We start from the raw sequence: 16,539 nt of genomic DNA, 5'->3' as shown, positions 1-16,539 counted from the left end.
TTGAGCACGGTAATCCTCTGGTGGAATACTTCCCCTGGAAGTCATCTCTTATGGAGAAGCATAATGCACACTGCTTCAGCTGACCATGTGCTTTTCCAGTCTTGCTCCCGTTTTCCCTGGTCTTTTGCTAGTGCTTCAGTTGGCAGCATATTTTGACCGGAAGAATTCTCCCAGGAAAAGATGTCTGCAGGACAGGCCCACTGCACACCGAGCGGATGTAGCTCAGTGGTAGAGCGCATGCTTCGCATGTATGAGGTCCCGGGTTCAATCCCCGGCATCTCCATTTGCATAAACATCAGTGTGATTTTGTCCCGGTTATTTTGTATTTCACACTGCAACTCGGGCCATGATTATAGGATCATCGACATTCATATCTATTTGTCTGAGAAAACGCTGGTGCCCGTATGGCAAACCTGCCTATAATATATCACTGAGGTTTACGTCCCTGCCAGTGTCAACATCCTGTATGCCTTCACAATCACTACAAATAGAAATGCACAGAGAGAAACATCACACCACAGTTTTAACGGTGCAGAATCGTGAAAGTATTGGCATTGCCTTGCGTTTCTTTTCAGTCGATTGTTTTGGTTCCGAATGTATAGCTCCACCATTGTACCTTTGTAGCATATGATGCCTAGCTTTAAAAATAATTTGTTTTCACTGGATGTGGCCACAGATGTGCCTCTGTTGTCAACCTAAGTCGATCAGGTTCTGTAACTTGTTAGTTTTGAGCTGGAATATCCTACCAGCTCTGCTGCTGGGGCCTATCTCTGGCTTCTAAAAGCAAAAGTCTTGAACATATTGATATTTTTCATTAGTTGGTCAGGGGAATTGCATGGGGGGGCAGCCTTTCTGCATGTTTCTATGGACAACCAGACACAGGTGGCTCTAAAATGAAGTCTGCCATTTGGAAACTCCAATTCGACAGTTACCGTCAGTTCTGGGCGCTGTTAGTCCCAAGCAGCCAGCCAGCATCTGGTAGATTTCACAGTTCCTTGCTGGCAGTGGGCATGTAACTCAGTGGTAGAGCACATACTTGGGAAGTATGAGGCCACAGGTTCGATCCCAGGCATCTCCATGTGATATTTTTCCTCAATTGTGGGCTTTTTATCCTGTACATAGGAATTAGGATGATGTGTTCTTTTGCCATACTAAATCCTGTTCCTGAACGTCTTCTCTTTGGAGCCGATGATTGTGGACATGCACGGTGCACCATGCTTCAGTGTGATGTCTGTTTTTTTCATTGGAAGCCTGTTAGCCTGATCTCTTACCGGGATGACACAAGGCAGACTCGTTCAGACAGAGGGGCATTGGCTGAAAATAGTGTCTCCACCGGTCCCCCTGCTAGGCAGTGGTGTCATTCTGAGGTGCTGTGCACGCTCACCAACTATCACCCCCTCTGACCTTTCCCACCGCAGAACACCCTGAATGCATTCAGCGGGTTATGCTTCATTCTAGGGCTGCAATGGATCGCCTAGTGGCAAAACCAATGGAAGCACCATTGACCTTCCGCAGAATTCCACTGCTTGTCTGCCTAGAGAAGCGACATCTGCCGAGTGTGCTAGGGACACTCATGACGGCAGAGCTATAGAGTGGTGGGTCCACGTTGCTTTCCACTAGCCAGCAAATACAGAAGGACATCCGAAAGAGGTGTCAGTCTATCTAGCAACATATGTGGGCTTTCGGCTGGAGGAATTCCTGCGCGAAATGGTGCTATCTCATTTTTGGTGTTTGAAGACATACATATATATATATATATATATATTTATTTTTTCTCCATAACTACACTTCTCAAATCTGGGGCATCTATCCGAGATGGCTGTGTCACATTATGTGATGTCTCAGGCACCAACGTGATGAGATCGACCTGGCGCTTTAACTTTGTCATTGTAAGTAGTAAGATGTAATTTGGCAGTTGTCATGTTTTTTCATATGCACTACTGCAACCCCCTTTCCTTACTTAGCCCACTCCCTCCTGAAGCTTTTAGGTGTGATGAGGAAGCGTCCTCTCAGCGGGGATGTAGCTCAGTGGTAGAGCGCATGCTTTGCATGTATGAGGACCTGGGGCATTTCCACTTGTTTCTCTTTTTGACTGTCATATGATCTCTATCCACTAGATGGCCCTTTGAGCACAGTAATCCTCTGGTGGAAATCTTCCCCTGGAAGTCATCTCTTATGGAGAAGCAAAATGCACACTGCTTCAGTGTGACCATGAGGTTTTCCATTCTTGCTCCAGTTTTCCCTGCTCTTTTGCTAGTGCTTCACTCGGCAGAATGTTTTGACCAGAAGAGTTCTCCCTGAAAATTATGTCTGCGGGACAGACACACTGCATACCGAGGGGATGTAGCTCAGTGGTAGAGCACTTGCTTTGCATGGATGAGGCCCTGGGTCCAATCCCTGGCATCTCCAATTGTTTCCCTTTTTTTGACTGTCATATGGTCTCTGTCCACGAGATGGCTCTTTGAGCACGGTAATCCTCTGGTGGAATACTTCCCCTGGAAGTCATCTCTTATGGAGAAGCATAATGCACACTGCTTCAGCTGACCATGTGCTTTTCCAGTCTTGCTCCCGTTTTCCCTGGTCTTTTGCTAGTGCTTCAGTTGGCAGCATATTTTGACCGGAAGAATTCTCCCAGGAAAAGATGTCTGCAGGACAGGCCCACTGCACACCGAGCGGATGTAGCTCAGTGGTAGAGCGCATGCTTCGCATGTATGAGGTCCCGGGTTCAATCCCCGGCATCTCCATTTGCATAAACATCAGTGTGATTTTGTCCCGGTTATTTTGTATTTCACACTGCAACTCGGGCCATGATTATAGGATCATCGACATTCATATCTATTTGTCTGAGAAAACGCTGGTGCCCGTATGGCAAACCTGCCTATAATATATCACTGAGGTTTACGTCCCTGCCAGTGTCAACATCCTGTATGCCTTCACAATCACTACAAATAGAAATGCACAGAGAGAAACATCACACCACAGTTTTAACGGTGCAGAATCGTGAAAGTATTGGCATTGCCTTGCGTTTCTTTTCAGTCGATTGTTTTGGTTCCGAATGTATAGCTCCACCATTGTACCTTTGTAGCATATGATGCCTAGCTTTAAAAATAATTTGTTTTCACTGGATGTGGCCACAGATGTGCCTCTGTTGTCAACCTAAGTCGATCAGGTTCTGTAACTTGTTAGTTTTGAGCTGGAATATCCTACCAGCTCTGCTGCTGGGGCCTATCTCTGGCTTCTAAAAGCAAAAGTCTTGAACATATTGATATTTTTCATTAGTTGGTCAGGGGAATTGCATGGGGGGGCAGCCTTTCTGCATGTTTCTATGGACAACCAGACACAGGTGGCTCTAAAATGAAGTCTGCCATTTGGAAACTCCAATTCGACAGTTACCGTCAGTTCTGGGCGCTGTTAGTCCCAAGCAGCCAGCCAGCATCTGGTAGATTTCACAGTTCCTTGCTGGCAGTGGGGATGTAACTCAGTGGTAGAGCACATACTTGGGAAGTATGAGGCCACAGGTTCGATCCCAGGCATCTCCATGTGATATTTTTCCTCAATTGTGGGCTTTTTATCCTGTACATAGGAATTAGGATGATGTGTTCTTTTGCCATACTAAATCCTGTTCCTGAACGTCTTCTCTTTGGAGCCGATGATTGTGGACATGCACGGTGCACCATGCTTCAGTGTGATGTCTGCTTTTTTCATTGGAAGCCTGTTAGCCTGATCTCTTACCGGGATGACACAAGGCAGACTCGTTCAGACAGAGGGGCATTGGCTGAAAATAGTGTCTCCACCGGTCCTCCTGCTAGGCAGTGGTGTCATTCTGAGGTGCTGTGCACGCTCACCAACTATCACCCCCTCTGACCTTTCCCACCGCAGAACACCCTGAATGCATTCAGCGGGTTATGCTTCATTCTAGGGCTGCAATGGATCGCCTAGTGGCAAAACCAATGGAAGCACCATTGACCTTCCGCAGAATTCCACTGCTTGTCTGCCTAGAGAAGCGACATCTGCCGAGTGTGCTAGGGACACTCATGACGGCAGAGCTATAGAGTGGTGGGTCCACGTTGCTTTCCAATAGCCAGCAAATACAGAAGGACATCCGAAAGAGGTGTCAGTCTATCTAGCAACATATGTGGGCTTTCGGCTGGAGGAATTCCTGCGCGAAATGGTGCTATCTCATTTTTGGTGTTTGAAGACATACATATATATATATATATATATATATATATTTATTTTTTCTCCATAACTACACTTCTCAAATCTGGGGCATCTATCCGAGATGGCTGTGTCACATTATGTGATGTCTCAGGCACCAACGTGATGAGATCGACCTGGCGCTTTAACTTTGTCATTGTAAGTAGTAAGATGTAATTTGGCAGTTGTCATGTTTTTTCATATGCACTACTGCAAACCCCTTTCCTTACTTAGCCCACTCCCTCCTGAAGCTTTTAGGTGTGATGAGGAAGCGTCCTCTCAGCGGGGATGTAGCTCAGTGGTAGAGCGCATGCTTTGCATGTATGAGGACCTGGGGCATTTCCACTTGTTTCTCTTTTTGACTGTCATATGATCTCTATCCACTAGATGGCCCTTTGAGCACAGTAATCCTCTGGTGGAAATCTTCCCCTGGAAGTCATCTCTTATGGAGAAGCAAAATGCACACTGCTTCAGTGTGACCATGAGGTTTTCCATTCTTGCTCCAGTTTTCCCTGCTCTTTTGCTAGTGCTTCACTCGGCAGAATGTTTTGACCAGAAGAGTTCTCCCTGAAAATTATGTCTGCGGGACAGACACACTGCATACCGAGGGGATGTAGCTCAGTGGTAGAGCACTTGCTTTGCATGGATGAGGCCCTGGGTCCAATCCCTGGCATCTCCAATTGTTTCCCTTTTTTTGACTGTCATATGGTCTCTGTCCACGAGATGGCTCTTTGAGCACGGTAATCCTCTGGTGGAATACTTCCCCTGGAAGTCATCTCTTATGGAGAAGCATAATGCACACTGCTTCAGCTGACCATGTGCTTTTCCAGTCTTGCTCCCGTTTTCCCTGGTCTTTTGCTAGTGCTTCAGTTGGCAGCATATTTTGACCGGAAGAATTCTCCCAGGAAAAGATGTCTGCAGGACAGGCCCACTGCACACCGAGCGGATGTAGCTCAGTGGTAGAGCGCATGCTTCGCATGTATGAGGTCCCCGGCATCTCCATTTGCATAAACATCAGTGTGATTTTGTCCCGGTTATTTTGTATTTCACACTGCAACTCGGGCCATGATTATAGGATCATCGACATTCATATCTATTTGTCTGAGAAAACGCTGGTGCCCGTATGGCAAACCTGCCTATAATATATCACTGAGGTTTACGTCCCTGCCAGTGTCAACATCCTGTATGCCTTCACAATCACTACAAATAGAAATGCACAGAGAGAAACATCACACCACAGTTTTAACGGTGCAGAATCGTGAAAGTATTGGCATTGCCTTGCGTTTCTTTTCAGTCGATTGTTTTGGTTCCGAATGTATAGCTCCACCATTGTACCTTTGTAGCATATGATGCCTAGCTTTAAAAATAATTTGTTTTCACTGGATGTGGCCACAGATGTGCCTCTGTTGTCAACCTAAGTCGATCAGGTTCTGTAACTTGTTAGTTTTGAGCTGGAATATCCTACCAGCTCTGCTGCTGGGGCCTATCTCTGGCTTCTAAAAGCAAAAGTCTTGAACATATTGATATTTTTCATTAGTTGGTCAGGGGAATTGCATGGGGGGGCAGCCTTTCTGCATGTTTCTATGGACAACCAGACACAGGTGGCTCTAAAATGAAGTCTGCCATTTGGAAACTCCAATTCGACAGTTACCGTCAGTTCTGGGCGCTGTTAGTCCCAAGCAGCCAGCCAGCATCTGGTAGATTTCACAGTTCCTTGCTGGCAGTGGGGATGTAACTCAGTGGTAGAGCACATACTTGGGAAGTATGAGGCCACAGGTTCGATCCCAGGCATCTCCATGTGATATTTTTCCTCAATTGTGGGCTTTTTATCCTGTACATAGGAATTAGGATGATGTGTTCTTTTGCCATACTAAATCCTGTTCCTGAACGTCTTCTCTTTGGAGCCGATGATTGTGGACATGCACGGTGCACCATGCTTCAGTGTGATGTCTGCTTTTTTCATTGGAAGCCTGTTAGCCTGATCTCTTACCGGGATGACACAAGGCAGACTCGTTCAGACAGAGGGGCATTGGCTGAAAATAGTGTCTCCACCGGTCCTCCTGCTAGGCAGTGGTGTCATTCTGAGGTGCTGTGCACGCTCACCAACTATCACCCCCTCTGACCTTTCCCACCGCAGAACACCCTGAATGCATTCAGCGGGTTATGCTTCATTCTAGGGCTGCAATGGATCGCCTAGTGGCAAAACCAATGGAAGCACCATTGACCTTCCGCAGAATTCCACTGCTTGTCTGCCTAGAGAAGCGACATCTGCCGAGTGTGCTAGGGACACTCATGACGGCAGAGCTATAGAGTGGTGGGTCCACGTTGCTTTCCACTAGCCAGCAAATACAGAAGGACATCCGAAAGAGGTGTCAGTCTATCTAGCAACATATGTGGGCTTTCGGCTGGAGGAATTCCTGCGCGAAATGGTGCTATCTCATTTTTGGTGTTTGAAGACATACATATATATATATATATATATATATATTTATTTTTTCTCCATAACTACACTTCTCAAATCTGGGGCATCTATCCGAGATGGCTGTGTCACATTATGTGATGTCTCAGGCACCAACGTGATGAGATCGACCTGGCGCTTTAACTTTGTCATTGTAAGTAGTAAGATGTAATTTGGCAGTTGTCATGTTTTTTCATATGCACTACTGCAAACCCCTTTCCTTACTTAGCCCACTCCCTCCTGAAGCTTTTAGGTGTGATGAGGAAGCGTCCTCTCAGCGGGGATGTAGCTCAGTGGTAGAGCGCATGCTTTGCATGTATGAGGACCTGGGGCATTTCCACTTGTTTCTCTTTTTGACTGTCATATGATCTCTATCCACTAGATGGCCCTTTGAGCACAGTAATCCTCTGGTGGAAATCTTCCCCTGGAAGTCATCTCTTATGGAGAAGCAAAATGCACACTGCTTCAGTGTGACCATGAGGTTTTCCATTCTTGCTCCAGTTTTCCCTGCTCTTTTGCTAGTGCTTCACTCGGCAGAATGTTTTGACCAGAAGAGTTCTCCCTGAAAATTATGTCTGCGGGACAGACACACTGCATACCGAGGGGATGTAGCTCAGTGGTAGAGCACTTGCTTTGCATGGATGAGGCCCTGGGTCCAATCCCTGGCATCTCCAATTGTTTCCCTTTTTTTGACTGTCATATGGTCTCTGTCCACGAGATGGCTCTTTGAGCACGGTAATCCTCTGGTGGAATACTTCCCCTGGAAGTCATCTCTTATGGAGAAGCATAATGCACACTGCTTCAGCTGACCATGTGCTTTTCCAGTCTTGCTCCCGTTTTCCCTGGTCTTTTGCTAGTGCTTCAGTTGGCAGCATATTTTGACCGGAAGAATTCTCCCAGGAAAAGATGTCTGCAGGACAGGCCCACTGCACACCGAGCGGATGTAGCTCAGTGGTAGAGCGCATGCTTCGCATGTATGAGGTCCCGGGTTCAATCAATGAGGTCCCGGGTTCAATCCCCGGCATCTCCATTTGCATAAACATCAGTGTGATTTTGTCCCGGTTATTTTGTATTTCACACTGCAACTCGGGCCATGATTATAGGATCATCGACATTCATATCTATTTGTCTGAGAAAACGCTGGTGCCCGTATGGCAAACCTGCCTATAATATATCACTGAGGTTTACGTCCCTGCCAGTGTCAACATCCTGTATGCCTTCACAATCACTACAAATAGAAATGCACAGAGAGAAACATCACACCACAGTTTTAACGGTGCAGAATCGTGAAAGTATTGGCATTGCCTTGCGTTTCTTTTCAGTCGATTGTTTTGGTTCCGAATGTATAGCTCCACCATTGTACCTTTGTAGCATATGATGCCTAGCTTTAAAAATAATTTGTTTTCACTGGATGTGGCCACAGATGTGCCTCTGTTGTCAACCTAAGTCGATCAGGTTCTGTAACTTGTTAGTTTTGAGCTGGAATATCCTACCAGCTCTGCTGCTGGGGCCTATCTCTGGCTTCTAAAAGCAAAAGTCTTGAACATATTGATATTTTTCATTAGTTGGTCAGGGGAATTGCATGGGGGGGCAGCCTTTCTGCATGTTTCTATGGACAACCAGACACAGGTGGCTCTAAAATGAAGTCTGCCATTTGGAAACTCCAATTCGACAGTTACCGTCAGTTCTGGGCGCTGTTAGTCCCAAGCAGCCAGCCAGCATCTGGTAGATTTCACAGTTCCTTGCTGGCAGTGGGGATGTAACTCAGTGGTAGAGCACATACTTGGGAAGTATGAGGCCACAGGTTCGATCCCAGGCATCTCCATGTGATATTTTTCCTCAATTGTGGGCTTTTTATCCTGTACATAGGAATTAGGATGATGTGTTCTTTTGCCATACTAAATCCTGTTCCTGAACGTCTTCTCTTTGGAGCCGATGATTGTGGACATGCACGGTGCACCATGCTTCAGTGTGATGTCTGCTTTTTTCATTGGAAGCCTGTTAGCCTGATCTCTTACCGGGATGACACAAGGCAGACTCGTTCAGACAGAGGGGCATTGGCTGAAAATAGTGTCTCCACCGGTCCTCCTGCTAGGCAGTGGTGTCATTCTGAGGTGCTGTGCACGCTCACCAACTATCACCCCCTCTGACCTTTCCCACCGCAGAACACCCTGAATGCATTCAGCGGGTTATGCTTCATTCTAGGGCTGCAATGGATCGCCTAGTGGCAAAACCAATGGAAGCACCATTGACCTTCCGCAGAATTCCACTGCTTGTCTGCCTAGAGAAGCGACATCTGCCGAGTGTGCTAGGGACACTCATGACGGCAGAGCTATAGAGTGGTGGGTCCACGTTGCTTTCCACTAGCCAGCAAATACAGAAGGACATCCGAAAGAGGTGTCAGTCTATCTAGCAACATATGTGGGCTTTCGGCTGGAGGAATTCCTGCGCGAAATGGTGCTATCTCATTTTTGGTGTTTGAAGACATACATATATATATATATATATATATATATTTATTTTTTCTCCATAACTACACTTCTCAAATCTGGGGCATCTATCCGAGATGGCTGTGTCACATTATGTGATGTCTCAGGCACCAACGTGATGAGATCGACCTGGCGCTTTAACTTTGTCATTGTAAGTAGTAAGATGTAATTTGGCAGTTGTCATGTTTTTTCATATGCACTACTGCAAACCCCTTTCCTTACTTAGCCCACTCCCTCCTGAAGCTTTTAGGTGTGATGAGGAAGCGTCCTCTCAGCGGGGATGTAGCTCAGTGGTAGAGCGCATGCTTTGCATGTATGAGGACCTGGGGCATTTCCACTTGTTTCTCTTTTTGACTGTCATATGATCTCTATCCACTAGATGGCCCTTTGAGCACAGTAATCCTCTGGTGGAAATCTTCCCCTGGAAGTCATCTCTTATGGAGAAGCAAAATGCACACTGCTTCAGTGTGACCATGAGGTTTTCCATTCTTGCTCCAGTTTTCCCTGCTCTTTTGCTAGTGCTTCACTCGGCAGAATGTTTTGACCAGAAGAGTTCTCCCTGAAAATTATGTCTGCGGGACAGACACACTGCATACCGAGGGGATGTAGCTCAGTGGTAGAGCACTTGCTTTGCATGGATGAGGCCCTGGGTCCAATCCCTGGCATCTCCAATTGTTTCCCTTTTTTTGACTGTCATATGGTCTCTGTCCACGAGATGGCTCTTTGAGCACGGTAATCCTCTGGTGGAATACTTCCCCTGGAAGTCATCTCTTATGGAGAAGCATAATGCACACTGCTTCAGCTGACCATGTGCTTTTCCAGTCTTGCTCCCGTTTTCCCTGGTCTTTTGCTAGTGCTTCAGTTGGCAGCATATTTTGACCGGAAGAATTCTCCCAGGAAAAGATGTCTGCAGGACAGGCCCACTGCACACCGAGCGGATGTAGCTCAGTGGTAGAGCGCATGCTTCGCATGTATGAGGTCCCGGGTTCAATCCCCGGCATCTCCATTTGCATAAACATCAGTGTGATTTTGTCCCGGTTATTTTGTATTTCACACTGCAACTCGGGCCATGATTATAGGATCATCGACATTCATATCTATTTGTCTGAGAAAACGCTGGTGCCCGTATGGCAAACCTGCCTATAATATATCACTGAGGTTTACGTCCCTGCCAGTGTCAACATCCTGTATGCCTTCACAATCACTACAAATAGAAATGCACAGAGAGAAACATCACACCACAGTTTTAACGGTGCAGAATCGTGAAAGTATTGGCATTGCCTTGCGTTTCTTTTCAGTCGATTGTTTTGGTTCCGAATGTATAGCTCCACCATTGTACCTTTGTAGCATATGATGCCTAGCTTTAAAAATAATTTGTTTTCACTGGATGTGGCCACAGATGTGCCTCTGTTGTCAACCTAAGTCGATCAGGTTCTGTAACTTGTTAGTTTTGAGCTGGAATATCCTACCAGCTCTGCTGCTGGGGCCTATCTCTGGCTTCTAAAAGCAAAAGTCTTGAACATATTGATATTTTTCATTAGTTGGTCAGGGGAATTGCATGGGGGGGCAGCCTTTCTGCATGTTTCTATGGACAACCAGACACAGGTGGCTCTAAAATGAAGTCTGCCATTTGGAAACTCCAATTCGACAGTTACCGTCAGTTCTGGGCGCTGTTAGTCCCAAGCAGCCAGCCAGCATCTGGTAGATTTCACAGTTCCTTGCTGGCAGTGGGGATGTAACTCAGTGGTAGAGCACATACTTGGGAAGTATGAGGCCACAGGTTCGATCCCAGGCATCTCCATGTGATATTTTTCCTCAATTGTGGGCTTTTTATCCTGTACATAGGAATTAGGATGATGTGTTCTTTTGCCATACTAAATCCTGTTCCTGAACGTCTTCTCTTTGGAGCCGATGATTGTGGACATGCACGGTGCACCATGCTTCAGTGTGATGTCTGCTTTTTTCATTGGAAGCCTGTTAGCCTGATCTCTTACCGGGATGACACAAGGCAGACTCGTTCAGACAGAGGGGCATTGGCTGAAAATAGTGTCTCCACCGGTCCTCCTGCTAGGCAGTGGTGTCATTCTGAGGTGCTGTGCACGCTCACCAACTATCACCCCCTCTGACCTTTCCCACCGCAGAACACCCTGAATGCATTCAGCGGGTTATGCTTCATTCTAGGGCTGCAATGGATCGCCTAGTGGCAAAACCAATGGAAGCACCATTGACCTTCCGCAGAATTCCACTGCTTGTCTGCCTAGAGAAGCGACATCTGCCGAGTGTGCTAGGGACACTCATGACGGCAGAGCTATAGAGTGGTGGGTCCACGTTGCTTTCCACTAGCCAGCAAATACAGAAGGACATCCGAAAGAGGTGTCAGTCTATCTAGCAACATATGTGGGCTTTCGGCTGGAGGAATTCCTGCGCGAAATGGTGCTATCTCATTTTTGGTGTTTGAAGACATACATATATATATATATATATATATATATTTATTTTTTCTCCATAACTACACTTCTCAAATCTGGGGCATCTATCCGAGATGGCTGTGTCACATTATGTGATGTCTCAGGCACCAACGTGATGAGATCGACCTGGCGCTTTAACTTTGTCATTGTAAGTAGTAAGATGTAATTTGGCAGTTGTCATGTTTTTTCATATGCACTACTGCAAACCCCTTTCCTTACTTAGCCCACTCCCTCCTGAAGCTTTTAGGTGTGATGAGGAAGCGTCCTCTCAGCGGGGATGTAGCTCAGTGGTAGAGCGCATGCTTTGCATGTATGAGGACCTGGGGCATTTCCACTTGTTTCTCTTTTTGACTGTCATATGATCTCTATCCACTAGATGGCCCTTTGAGCACAGTAATCCTCTGGTGGAAATCTTCCCCTGGAAGTCATCTCTTATGGAGAAGCAAAATGCACACTGCTTCAGTGTGACCATGAGGTTTTCCATTCTTGCTCCAGTTTTCCCTGCTCTTTTGCTAGTGCTTCACTCGGCAGAATGTTTTGACCAGAAGAGTTCTCCCTGAAAATTATGTCTGCGGGACAGACACACTGCATACCGAGGGGATGTAGCTCAGTGGTAGAGCACTTGCTTTGCATGGATGAGGCCCTGGGTCCAATCCCTGGCATCTCCAATTGTTTCCCTTTTTTTGACTGTCATATGGTCTCTGTCCACGAGATGGCTCTTTGAGCACGGTAATCCTCTGGTGGAATACTTCCCCTGGAAGTCATCTCTTATGGAGAAGCATAATGCACACTGCTTCAGCTGACCATGTGCTTTTCCAGTCTTGCTCCCGTTTTCCCTGGTCTTTTGCTAGTGCTTCAGTTGGCAGCATATTTTGACCGGAAGAATTCTCCCAGGAAAAGATGTCTGCAGGACAGGCCCACTGCACACCGAGCGGATGTAGCTCAGTGGTAGAGCGCATGCTTCGCATGTATGAGGTCCCGGGTTCAATCCCCGGCATCTCCATTTGCATAAACATCAGTGTGATTTTGTCCCGGTTATTTTGTATTTCACACTGCAACTCGGGCCATGATTATAGGATCATCGACATTCATATCTATTTGTCTGAGAAAACGCTGGTGCCCGTATGGCAAACCTGCCTATAATATATCACTGAGGTTTACGTCCCTGCCAGTGTCAACATCCTGTATGCCTTCACAATCACTACAAATAGAAATGCACAGAGAGAAACATCACACCACAGTTTTAACGGTGCAGAATCGTGAAAGTATTGGCATTGCCTTGCGTTTCTTTTCAGTCGATTGTTTTGGTTCCGAATGTATAGCTCCACCATTGTACCTTTGTAGCATATGATGCCTAGCTTTAAAAATAATTTGTTTTCACTGGATGTGGCCACAGATGTGCCTCTGTTGTCAACCTAAGTCGATCAGGTTCTGTAACTTGTTAGTTTTGAGCTGGAATATCCTACCAGCTCTGCTGCTGGGGCCTATCTCTGGCTTCTAAAAGCAAAAGTCTTGAACATATTGATATTTTTCATTAGTTGGTCAGGGGAATTGCATGGGGGGGCAGCCTTTCTGCATGTTTCTATGGACAACCAGACACAGGTGGCTCTAAAATGAAGTCTGCCATTTGGAAACTCCAATTCGACAGTTACCGTCAGTTCTGGGCGCTGTTAGTCCCAAGCAGCCAGCCAGCATCTGGTAGATTTCACAGTTCCTTGCTGGCAGTGGGGATGTAACTCAGTGGTAGAGCACATACTTGGGAAGTATGAGGCCACAGGTTCGATCCCAGGCATCTCCATGTGATATTTTTCCTCAATTGTGGGCTTTTTATCCTGTACATAGGAATTAGGATGATGTGTTCTTTTGCCATACTAAATCCTGTTCCTGAACGTCTTCTCTTTGGAGCCGATGATTGTGGACATGCACGGTGCACCATGCTTCAGTGTGATGTCTGCTTTTTTCATTGGAAGCCTGTTAGCCTGATCTCTTACCGGGATGACACAAGGCAGACTCGTTCAGACAGAGGGGCATTGGCTGAAAATAGTGTCTCCACCGGTCCTCCTGCTAGGCAGTGGTGTCATTCTGAGGTGCTGTGCACGCTCACCAACTATCACCCCCTCTGACCTTTCCCACCGCAGAACACCCTGAATGCATTCAGCGGGTTATGCTTCATTCTAGGGCTGCAATGGATCGCCTAGTGGCAAAACCAATGGAAGCACCATTGACCTTCCGCAGAATTCCACTGCTTGTCTGCCTAGAGAAGCGACATCTGCCGAGTGTGCTAGGGACACTCATGACGGCAGAGCTATAGAGTGGTGGGTCCACGTTGCTTTCCACTAGCCAGCAAATACAGAAGGACATCCGAAAGAGGTGTCAGTCTATCTAGCAACATATGTGGGCTTTCGGCTGGAGGAATTCCTGCGCGAAATGGTGCTATCTCATTTTTGGTGTTTGAAGACATACATATATATATATATATATATATATATTTATTTTTTCTCCATAACTACACTTCTCAAATCTGGGGCATCTATCCGAGATGGCTGTGTCACATTATGTGATGTCTCAGGCACCAACGTGATGAGATCGACCTGGCGCTTTAACTTTGTCATTGTAAGTAGTAAGATGTAATTTGGCAGTTGTCATGTTTTTTCATATGCACTACTGCAAACCCCTTTCCTTACTTAGCCCACTCCCTCCTGAAGCTTTTAGGTGTGATGAGGAAGCGTCCTCTCAGCGGGGATGTAGCTCAGTGGTAGAGCGCATGCTTTGCATGTATGAGGACCTGGGGCATTTCCACTTGTTTCTCTTTTTGACTGTCATATGATCTCTATCCACTAGATGGCCCTTTGAGCACAGTAATCCTCTGGTGGAAATCTTCCCCTGGAAGTCATCTCTTATGGAGAAGCAAAATGCACACTGCTTCAGTGTGACCATGAGGTTTTCCATTCTTGCTCCAGTTTTCCCTGCTCTTTTGCTAGTGCTTCACTCGGCAGAATGTTTTGACCAGAAGAGTTCTCCCTGAAAATTATGTCTGCGGGACAGACACACTGCATACCGAGGGGATGTAGCTCAGTGGTAGAGCACTTGCTTTGCATGGATGAGGCCCTGGGTCCAATCCCTGGCATCTCCAATTGTTTCCCTTTTTTTGACTGTCATATGGTCTCTGTCCACGAGATGGCTCTTTGAGCACGGTAATCCTCTGGTGGAATACTTCCCCTGGAAGTCATCTCTTATGGAGAAGCATAATGCACACTGCTTCAGCTGACCATGTGCTTTTCCAGTCTTGCTCCCGTTTTCCCTGGTCTTTTGCTAGTGCTTCAGTTGGCAGCATATTTTGACCGGAAGAATTCTCCCAGGAAAAGATGTCTGCAGGACAGGCCCACTGCACACCGAGCGGATGTAGCTCAGTGGTAGAGCGCATGCTTCGCATGTATGAGGTCCCGGGTTCAATCCCCGGCATCTCCATTTGCATAAACATCAGTGTGATTTTGTCCCGGTTATTTTGTATTTCACACTGCAACTCGGGCCATGATTATAGGATCATCGACATTCATATCTATTTGTCTGAGAAAACGCTGGTGCCCGTATGGCAAACCTGCCTATAATATATCACTGAGGTTTACGTCCCTGCCAGTGTCAACATCCTGTATGCCTTCACAATCACTACAAATAGAAATGCACAGAGAGAAACATCACACCACAGTTTTAACGGTGCAGAATCGTGAAAGTATTGGCATTGCCTTGCGTTTCTTTTCAGTCGATTGTTTTGGTTCCGAATGTATAGCTCCACCATTGTACCTTTGTAGCATATGATGCCTAGCTTTAAAAATAATTTGTTTTCACTGGATGTGGCCACAGATGTGCCTCTGTTGTCAACCTAAGTCGATCAGGTTCTGTAACTTGTTAGTTTTGAGCTGGAATATCCTACCAGCTCTGCTGCTGGGGCCTATCTCTGGCTTCTAAAAGCAAAAGTCTTGAACATATTGATATTTTTCATTAGTTGGTCAGGGGAATTGCATGGGGGGGCAGCCTTTCTGCATGTTTCTATGGACAACCAGACACAGGTGGCTCTAAAATGAAGTCTGCCATTTGGAAACTCCAATTCGACAGTTACCGTCAGTTCTGGGCGCTGTTAGTCCCAAGCAGCCAGCCAGCATCTGGTAGATTTCACAGTTCCTTGCTGGCAGTGGGGATGTAACTCAGTGGTAGAGCACATATTTGGGAAGTATGAGGCCACAGGTTCGATCCCAGGCATCTCCATGTGATATTTTTCCTCAATTGTGGGCTTTTTATCCTGTACATAGGAATTAGGATGATGTGTTCTTTTGCCATACTAAATCCTGTTCCTGAACGTCTTCTCTTTGGAGCCGATGATTGTGGACATGCACGGTGCACCATGCTTCAGTGTGATGTCTGCTTTTTTCATTGGAAGCCTGTTAGCCTGATCTCTTACCGGGATGACACAAGGCAGACTCGTTCAGACAGAGGGGCATTGGCTGAAAATAGTGTCTCCACCGGTCCTCCTGCTAGGCAGTGGTGTCATTCTGAGGTGCTGTGCACGCTCACCAACTATCACCCCCTCTGACCTTTCCCACCGCAGAACACCCTGAATGCATTCAGCGGGTTATGCTTCATTCTAGGGCTGCAATGGATCGCCTAGTGGCAAAACCAATGGAAGCACCATTGACCTTCCGCAGAATTCCACTGCTTGTCTGCCTAGAGAAGCGACATCTGCCGAGTGTGCTAGGGACACTCATGACGGCAGAGCTATAGAGTGGTGGGTCCACGTTGCTTTCCACTAGCCAGCAAATACAGAAGGACATCCGAAAGAGGTGTCAGTCTATCTAGCAACATATGTGGGCTTTCGGCTGGAGGAATTCCTGCGCGAAATGGTGCTATCTCATTTTTGGTGTTTGAAGACATA

The 16,539-nt window shown here is 46.6% G+C and overlaps 6 non-coding genes across 6 annotated transcripts; all 6 read left to right on the top strand.

Annotated features, from left to right (window-relative positions):
* Positions 1–211: 211 nt before the first annotated feature.
* TRNAA-CGC (transfer RNA alanine (anticodon CGC)) lies at positions 212–283 on the top strand. The gene has a single exon. It is a non-coding gene; the product is annotated as a tRNA-Ala (tRNA).
* A 2,389-nt stretch (positions 284–2,672) lies between these two features.
* Positions 2,673–2,744, top strand: TRNAA-CGC (transfer RNA alanine (anticodon CGC)). Its single transcript has one exon. It is a non-coding gene; the product is annotated as a tRNA-Ala (tRNA).
* Positions 2,745–7,592: 4,848 nt separating this feature from the next.
* TRNAA-CGC (transfer RNA alanine (anticodon CGC)) lies at positions 7,593–7,685 on the top strand. The gene has a single exon. It is a non-coding gene; the product is annotated as a tRNA-Ala (tRNA).
* Positions 7,686–10,078: 2,393 nt separating this feature from the next.
* TRNAA-CGC (transfer RNA alanine (anticodon CGC)) lies at positions 10,079–10,150 on the top strand. Its single transcript has one exon. It is a non-coding gene; the product is annotated as a tRNA-Ala (tRNA).
* Positions 10,151–12,543: 2,393 nt separating this feature from the next.
* TRNAA-CGC (transfer RNA alanine (anticodon CGC)) lies at positions 12,544–12,615 on the top strand. The gene has a single exon. It is a non-coding gene; the product is annotated as a tRNA-Ala (tRNA).
* Positions 12,616–15,008: 2,393 nt separating this feature from the next.
* On the top strand, positions 15,009–15,080 carry TRNAA-CGC (transfer RNA alanine (anticodon CGC)). Its single transcript has one exon. It is a non-coding gene; the product is annotated as a tRNA-Ala (tRNA).
* The last annotated feature ends 1,459 nt before the right edge of the window (positions 15,081–16,539 follow it).

The sequence above is a fragment of the Ambystoma mexicanum genome (assembly GCF_040938575.1).
Source record: "Ambystoma mexicanum isolate Mex_15411 chromosome 12 unlocalized genomic scaffold, UKY_AmexF1_1 Mex_chr12_unloc.1, whole genome shotgun sequence".
NCBI lineage: Eukaryota > Metazoa > Chordata > Amphibia > Caudata > Ambystomatidae > Ambystoma > Ambystoma mexicanum.
The sequence above is the reverse complement of the archived record's forward strand: the minus strand, read 5'-3'. Positions and strand labels throughout refer to the sequence as shown.